The sequence below is a fragment of the Falco naumanni genome, chromosome 4 (assembly GCF_017639655.2).
Source record: "Falco naumanni isolate bFalNau1 chromosome 4, bFalNau1.pat, whole genome shotgun sequence".
NCBI classification, from domain to species: domain Eukaryota; kingdom Metazoa; phylum Chordata; class Aves; order Falconiformes; family Falconidae; genus Falco; species Falco naumanni.
The window spans coordinates 83,165,629-83,174,577 of NC_054057.1; positions in this window are offsets into that span (position 1 = coordinate 83,165,629).

Here is an 8,949-nt window from a genome sequence, read left to right on the forward strand (position 1 = left end):
CGTGGGAACAACTTTCCCAAGGATTACGCTCCGACATGAGGACAAAAACTTTTTGTTTCTTCTTAATCAGAACATAACCAAACTATTTTTAGACTTAAAGGTAAAAAATACAAGCGTACCCTCTCAGGGGCATGTGTCAGAAACCAGTAAGCGGTACATAAATATTTTGGATAACTTTAGGATAGCATTGTAAAATAGAAAAGGTAACAGTAAGCAGCAGCTATCCCAAATTCATTGGCTTCATTAGAAAGATTGTACTGTTTCTATTACAACTGAAATGTGTAAAAATACTTGCTGTTTTCTTTTAAAAGGAATACATCAAATACCTTCAGTCTAGCTCTACGTAGTATGGCCCAGCCCTAAGGCAGGAGTTCCAGCTTGGTCAGTCCGTTCATCCCTGGGCCTTTGCTCTCTCCACAGTCATACAAACCAAAGTCACTCCATCCCAGCACTGCAGCCGCACACCTCACCCACTGCTGGTTTGACAAACTGAAAGCAATGTGTTTTAAACATCACTGAATGCAACTCGGAGTTGGAAGGGGGAAAAGGACCATCCGGCCTTCTAAAAGACTTCAAGCAAATATCTCACAGGTCTTACAGCCTTGAGAAACCCCCATCTAATTAGCACTGTTTAGAATTAGAAGCCATATAGCCCATGAAAACACAAAAAATAGTGGAGCGCTATGTATCCCACTGGAAAAAAACCACGGTAATACCAGCTGCTTTTTCCTCCTAAATGGTGGCAGGTCAGCAGATACTGTAGAGACATCTCTTTTGCAAGTCTGATTTTCTTTTCCCAAATGCAGCTAGGACTTTATGCTGTCCTCGCTTTTTATAAATTTATAATTTTTATTTATACATTTTATATATACATTTATATATACATTTTATAAATAAAGAGAGCAAAAATGCTAAAATGAGCTATTTAACACATTAGGACCAAATCAATGTATTTCTGCTTATGTTCTGAGATGTAACATCATCTTTAATAGCTTTTGGCTAGGACAGGATTCTTGTATGAGTATTATCAACATAGCTTAAAAGAAATTTTATCATTCACAAATACCATTAAGACACAGAGATTTCACAGCCATGCAGTATGTGCAAAAGTACAAGATATAAGACCTCAACTCCCTCCAGCCTTCTCCAAGGAAAGTTTTTATTTTTCTGCAGGAGGACAGCTAAATGACAGCCAATTTTGTTTTCTTCTTTTTCCTTTTCTTCTTTTTTTTCCCCACAGTGCCAGCAAGTATGAAGAAGGAATTATTTTAAAGCCCAATGACCTAACAGATTTCACCTCCGGTTCAAACAACCCAAAGACAAGGAGCAGAGGCTTGGGGCAAGAGATCTCTCTGCATAAGCTACTGATGCCACAGAGTTCATGCGGTTTGGCACTAAAACACTCAAGGCTGGAATCCATCCTGAGGATGTTACTGCTGCCACAGGCCTCTGGATAGAAAAACCCACCAGGCTGCAAGTCCAAGTACCTTTGTCAGCAAAGTGATGGACACGGAATAGAAGCAGATGCAGCAAGCTCTCCGCACTGAGATCATGTTTGACAGCATTGATGTAAATCAAACCAAACAAAACATATTGGAATAAATGACAGAAAAAGCTGGATGCTATTAAATGGGGGTATAAGCACTGGAGTGTCAGCACGGCAGTTTGAGGTGCCATACAGGGGACAGGGGTAAGTGGGAAAGGGAGCAGGCTCAGCAGCACTGGTGTGCATGTCTCTCTCACAGCCATTTGCTGCGGAGGCAACTGGATTAAATTATAGTTGAATGAGGATTTGGGATTAGAGAGAAACAGAGGCATCAACAGTTTTAATTTCACCCCCACAATTACTTATAATGATATGTGAAAATATGAAAATAAAAAGTAAAATGAATTCAGTAAACTAGGCATGAGAGACAAACCGCAGGATCTAGCACTAGCCATACTTCCCATGGCAGGGCACTTCAGCCTGTTGCACCACCACAAAGCAGTGTTTTTATTTCTCAGACGCTTGGTATCTCTCATTTGATCCTTTGAAGAAGGACACGGACCTGCTGGAGCGAGCCCAGAGGAGGCCACGAGGATGCTCAGAGGGCTGGGGCACCTCTCCTATGGACAGAGACTGACAGAGTCGGGGCTGTTCAGCCTGGAGAAGAGCAGGCTCCGGGGGGACCTCACAGCAGCTTCCAGGGCCTGGAGGGGCCCACAGGAAAGCTGGGGAGGGGCTTTGGACTGGGGCATTTACTGCTAGGACAAGGGGTGACGGCTTTAAACTGAGAGAGGGCAGATTTAGATGAGATATCGGGAAGAAATTCTTTACCGTGAGGGTGGTGAGGCGCTGGCCCAGGCTGCCCAGAGCAGCTGTGGGTGCCCCATCCCTGGCAGGGCTCAGGGCCAGGCTGGACGGGGCTGGGAGCACCCTGGGCTGGTGGGAGGTGTCCCTGCCCGTGGCAGGGGGTTGGAATTTGATAGTCTTTAAGGTCCCTTCCAGCCCAAACCATCCTATGAGTCATATGATTCTATTCAGGTAGTTCTTGATTACATGACAAGACAGTTATTAAAGCTCTCGTGTTTAGATGATAGTGTTTTTCCCTCCCCACACAAACAGGTACACTCTGTTTTGCCGAAGTAAAATGAACAGAGAAGCCACTGCTGTGACATCCCAGGAATAAAAACTAACAGTAAATCACCCTTGCATGGAAAACTGTTCTACAATCAACCAGAGCAAACTGCAAATGTCAGCTTGTTAGCTGGTAATCCTGCTGAAAAGTAACCCTAAGAGCCGTATTAGCATTTGTTAACTTGCTTTGACAGTGGCTTTGCTAAAGAATTGCTGGACAAAATGGGCAAATGAGAAATGTTCTGAATTAAAGACAATGAAGATAAAAAGTCTAGTTTAAACCTCCAAAATAAGGCAGCCAGTGCTGTCCCCTGTCCCCCTGACACAACCAGGCAGTCTGCAAAAGCACTCCTAGAAATGTACCGTTTTTCACTCCTCACAAGCTTCTCTCTGACTCCAGACCATCCTTACTGCTGACACGATACTTGCAATGAGAGCACCTTTTAGAACAGCAGTCCCATACCCCTGGCATTTTTGATTCACTATGAAATGAAATAGTTCAGCTTTTAAAATACTGTGAAGTGAGGAGTCTTCTCCTGACCGTCAGATCTAACATGCGTTATAAAAGGTTTTAGCCAACAATACAGTTTTTTTTTTTAAAAAAAGGCAAGTTTGAACTCCAGGTCCAGCAGATGGATGAGGCACCCTCTTGAGACTAGGGACTAAATTATGGACAGTCAGAGGGAGGTCAGCGAGACAACTGTGTCTCAGCACTCAGCTGCCACTGTTAGGCAACACCTCCGCCCTGCTCGCCTCTGCTGCTCCATAAACTCTGCCCTTACATCAAGCTGTGCCTGCTTCCCACTGAGCTGGACTGTGCCTCTGTTAAGCTTACCATTCCTCTCCTCCCAGGGCTTCCTCTGTATTTTTGTGCTAGAAGTCAAAGGAAATAACAAAGCCAGGGCTGCTCTCCAGCCTCACCCAGATTTTGCTGCTCCCTCCACGACAGCTCAGTCCCCTGCCTTCGCTCTTCCCAGCAAAGTCATGTTGCTGGGCATCTTCCCAGTTGAATTCTCCCAGCGTGAAGGATTTCCCCTGGGTGGAGGTGGCTGCAGACAGGAACATACATTTGGGTCTTCACTGCATTTCTCTGAAGTTCTCCTAGGGACTTTTGGGTTTAAACAAAGAATAGCCACAACCAGGACCAGCATAAAAAGCACTTTAAGCAAACTCAAACAAATCATAAGAAAAGGTTCATTCTGTCATTTCCAGTCCTGAGGCAACACTCTCTCTCTCATGTTCTATCGATCTTTTTATACTTGGTGAGTTCCAGGGAAATGGGTGGAAGATGTGGAAATCCTATTGCAAAAGCACCTGCCCGCTCCTTTCCTTTCCCCAGAGAGCAACACACTGAACATTCTATTATTTAGTTAATTGCAAAGAAACAATTACAAAGGAACTTGGCAAATTCTCTCTAATCACAGCAAGACCCATTGCAGTTCAGTAAGTTCAGCAAATTAGCAAATAAGTGAATAGAACAGGGAAAGAATAACACAGCTCAAATTGCACTTTGTTCATTTGTTTTGTCACTCATAGTTTCTACTTAATTATTTAAGATATTTCTTCATAACATTCTAGTACATTTTGTATAATAAAGGTTTACTAGCATAGAAATGCAATACGTGGCTATTAAATATCTGCCAAGAGGAGAAAGAAAACTGCCAATTCTGCATGTAAACTATAGACAGCCTGTTCAGGCAAAATTTCCAGGTCAGATAAATAGAAGGTTCTGCCACAATATGTGCAAAATACAAATAAGGATTCTTGCTAGATAATGACAATGCCAAGTGATGTTTGGACAGAACATCATAATTTGTATTACAGGCATTCATGATCAATCATAGAATCACAGAAGGGTTTGGGTTGGAAGGGACCTTAAAGGCCATCAAGTTCCAACCCCCTGCCACGGGCAGGGACCCCTCCCACCAGCCCAGGGTGCCCCCAGCCCCATCCAGCCTGGCCTTGAGCCCTGCCAGGGATGGGGCACCCACAGCTGCTCTGGGCAGCCTGGGCCAGTGCCTCGCCGCCCTCACGGTAAAGAATTTCTTCCTGATATCTCATCTAAATCTGCCCTCTCTCAGTTTAAAGCCGTCACCCCTTGTCCTAGCAGTAAATGCCCCTGTCCAAAGCCCCTCCCCAGCTTTCCTGTGGGCCCCTTCAGGCCCTGGAAGCTGCTGTGAGGTCCCCCCGGAGCCTGCTCTTCTCCAGGCTGAACAGCCCCGACTCTGTCAGTCTCTGTCCATAGGAGAGGTGCCCCAGCCCTCTGAGCATCCTCGTGGCCTCCTCTGGGCTCACTCCAGCAGGTCCATGTCCTTCCTGTGCTGGTGGCCCCACAGCTGGATGCAGCACTGCAGGGGGGGTCTCACCAGAGCAGAGCAGAGGGGCAGAATCACCTCCCACGACCTGCTGGCCACGCTGCTGGTGATGCAGCCCAGGATGCGGTTGGCTTTCTGGGATGCAAGCGCACATTGCCAGGTCATGTTGAGCTTCTCATCAACCAACACCCCCAAGTCCTTCTCCTCAGGGCTGCTCTCCATCCATTCCCTGCCCAGCCTGTACTGATGTTGGGGGTTGCCCTGACCCAGGTGCAGGACCTTGCACTTGTTGAACTTCATGAGGTTCACATGGGCCCACCTCCCAAGCCAGTCAGGGTCCCTCTGGATGCCCTCACTTCCATCCAGCATATTGACCACACCGCACAGCTTGGTGTCATCAGCAGACTTGCTGAGGATGCACTCAACCCCAGCATTCATGTCACCATCAAAGATGTTACAAAGCAGCAGTCCCAACAACGACTCCTGTGGAACGCCACTTGTAAGTGGCCTCTACTTGGACATCAAGCCTTTTACCCCAACTCTGTGAGTGTGACCATCCAGCCAATATCCTTATCTGTCTGTCAAATCCGTGCCTCTTCGATTTAGAGACAAGGATGTCACACTAGTGTCAAAAGCTTTACACAAGTCTGGGTAGATCACATCAGATGCTCTTCCTGTATCCACCAACACTGTAACCCAGTTGTAGAAGGCCACCAAATTTGTCAGGCATGACTTGCCCTCGGTGAAGCCATGTTGGCTGTCACCAATCACCTCCTTATTTTCCATGTGCCTTAGCATGGTTTCCAAGAGGATCTGCTCCATGATCTTGCAGGGCACAGAGATAAGACTGACCAGCCTGTAGTCCCCCAGGTCTTCCCTTTTTTCCTTTTTAAAAATGGGGGTTACTTTTCCCCTTTTCCAGTCAATGGGAACTTCACCAGACTGCTATGACTTCTCAAACGTGAGTGGCTTAGCAGCTTTATCCACCAGTTCTCTCAGGACCTGTGGATGTATTCCATCAGGTCCCATGGACTTGTGCACCTTCAGGTTCCTTAGATGGTCTTGAACTTGATCTCCTGCAGTGGGTGGTTCTTCATTCTCCCAGTCCCTACTTTTGCCTGCTGCAACTTGAGCGGTGTGGCTGCAGCACTTGCTGGTGAGGACTGAGGCAAAAAAGTCATTGAGTACCTCAGCCTTCTCCGTATCCCAGGAAACCAGGTCTCCTGCTTCTTTCCAGAGAGGGCCCACATTTTCCCTTGCCTTCCTTTTATCACCAATGTCCCCATAAACGCTTTTCTTGTTGCCCTTGATATCCTTGCCCAGATTTAATTCTATCAGGGCTTTAGTTTTGCTAACCTGATTCCTGGCTGCTTGGACAATTTCTCAGTGTTCCTCCCAGGCTACCTGTCCTTGCTTCCACCCTCTGTAGGCTTCCTTTTTGTGTTTGAGTTCGTCCAGGAGCTCCTTGTTCACCTGTGCGGGCCTTCTGTTTTTGCCAGACTTCCTCGTTGTTAGGACACATTGCTCCTGAGCTTGGAGGAGGTGATCCTTGAATATTAACCAGCTTTCTTGGGTCCCCCTTTCCTCCAGGCTTTTACTCCATACTACTCTACCAAGCAGATCCCTGAAGAGGCCAAAGTCTGCTCTCGTGAAGTCCAGGGTAGCAAGCTTGCTGTGTGCCCTCCTTGCTGCCCTATGGATTTTGAACTCCACATTTTGTGGTCACTGCAGCCAAGGCTGCCATTGAGCTTCACGTTCTCATGAGCCCCTCCTTGTTGGTGAGAACAAGGTCCAGCATAGCACCTCTCCTTGTTTGCTGGTTTTATTATCCCCCATTTATTAAAATCTATTCTAATTTTCCATGCATATAACTAAAGGCCATTTAAACATAGCCTTTTTTTTTTTTTACAGCAGCACTGTAATCATATGACAGATTTTACAGTATTTAATTTCTAAATTGATTTAACAGGGAAGACTTTCAAGCTCCGTTATATTAATGAAGCAGACCCTCATCTCTGCTGAGCTGACAGACTGAGGAGGGCCAGAGGAGCGAGACTGGGGTGTGGAATTAGCTGGCTGATATTGAGGGAGGTAAGACAGTCCTTTACTAACAGACATGATTTCCTCCTGGTCCTTCCCAGACCATTTTGAGCATCAAGATTTTATGACACATCTGTTCACACTAGCAAGAAGAGAAGCTCTGAAGGGGCTTATGTGGTACCCAGTGCAGAGTGTCTTTGAGGCATGTTGGCAAAACACCTACCAAATACAAGGGGAGCTGTTACAGTCTGAGCAAAATCTTGAGAGGGGAAGTTTTGTTTATACACAGCTCTGGTGAGAGGAACAACGTGAATGCTTTCGTGGAGACCAGCACAAATTCATATGCTGTCAGATTTGAAAAAGGTAATTAGGACAGCCAGCCAGTGCAAGGAGCAAGAGAAGCAGGGTGCAACTTAATCAGTAGACTACAACAGAGTACAGTTAGTAAGAACACAGCAACACTCGCCGTTCAAGGCTATTTCTTTGAGCACAGCAAGGACAGAATGAGTGCTAAAAGCCACGTACAAGCAAAAGCCAACGTGCTTTACACACATCTGAAAATAGGGCAAACATTCAGAAACTGATGTCAGTGCTGTCTCTGCCAGGCAAAGAACCACATCAGCAAACATTAGAAGGAAACGTGAGAGAAACTGATGCAGAACCAGACCATCAACCATGCCTAAAAATTCTCCTGTCATAACCTAGAGCCTAACATGGCTATTTCACTCTTTGCAGGTCTTAACGATGCCCACTGAATGAAACTCCCCCCCTTCCCCCTTAAAAATTCATATTGGGAAAGCAATTAGTTAGCTGACAAATACAAACAGATGCTGCAAAGCTTGCAAGAGTCAAGGGTATTCCTACTTCAGATGAAGCCAAAGTACAGCTTAATACAACTAGTTTGAACACTTAATTACTTTCAACTGAATTCAAGACTAGTCTGCTCCAAGAAATCATATAAAAACTTTTCCATTCATAACACATGGCTTACCTCCTGTGCTTAAGATTCAAAACTGACATTTCTGCTTAGAAATCCAGAGCGTATATCAGTACAGCAGAGAGGAAAGAACAAAAAGTGAAATTTAGATAATATATTCATCAAACACTGATTCTTTGTTTCATCTTGTACTCTTATAACCATTTTAGTTCTACAACAAGGACAACAGAATTCCCATGTCTTCACAGCAGTTAGCAGGGTCTTCTATCTTCATAAAGCAGCATAAGGCTTGTTTTTCCTGGGAGTCCCTAAAGGCTTTTTTCAGTGGATGTGGAAAGGAATGCATAGATCCTAGTTCTTTCACCACAGCTTCATTAACAGCAACAATAACCAAAGTAAGGGGATACAGCATAAATAAACTGGACAGTCTTCAGAACCCTGTAGACTCTATTCTCCCCACCACTGACTGCAGACCAATTTCACCCAGTTCTCTCTTCGTGCCTATGGCACCACCAAACCGTAGCACAGGGAGCCAGCTCTGTGGCTGTAGCAAGTTCAAACACTGGTTATCTGTTTTGCATCCCTCCTGCAATAGGTTTCTGAGAAGCATGCATCAATAACTTAATTAGGCACATTCTTCTGTGGCAGACTATTGTGAATGGTCACCACAATGATTTCTTTTCAATCTTTTATCTAGATTTCACTGGTTTGGTAACTGGTCAGTGCAACTGGTGCAACCAACAAGAAAGCAACACAACAACAAATGAAAAGGCATGAACGAAACATGCTGTACTCTGCACAAAACCAGGCATGTTTGAGGCAATAGCATGACTTTTAGTTCTAGAACTACTTAACAGGATTGCTTTTCTGAATAAAACACCAGAAGGCAAGACTGAACACAAAGCCATCACTAGGCTTTGGTCAAGCACCAAAGAAGAAATTTCACTTCTTAAATGTTTCAGAGTTATCTTGTTACTGTTGGCTCAGGAACAGTCAGAGATAAAAGGTCAACCTAGGTGCAAAGTGAAAACGGGAACATG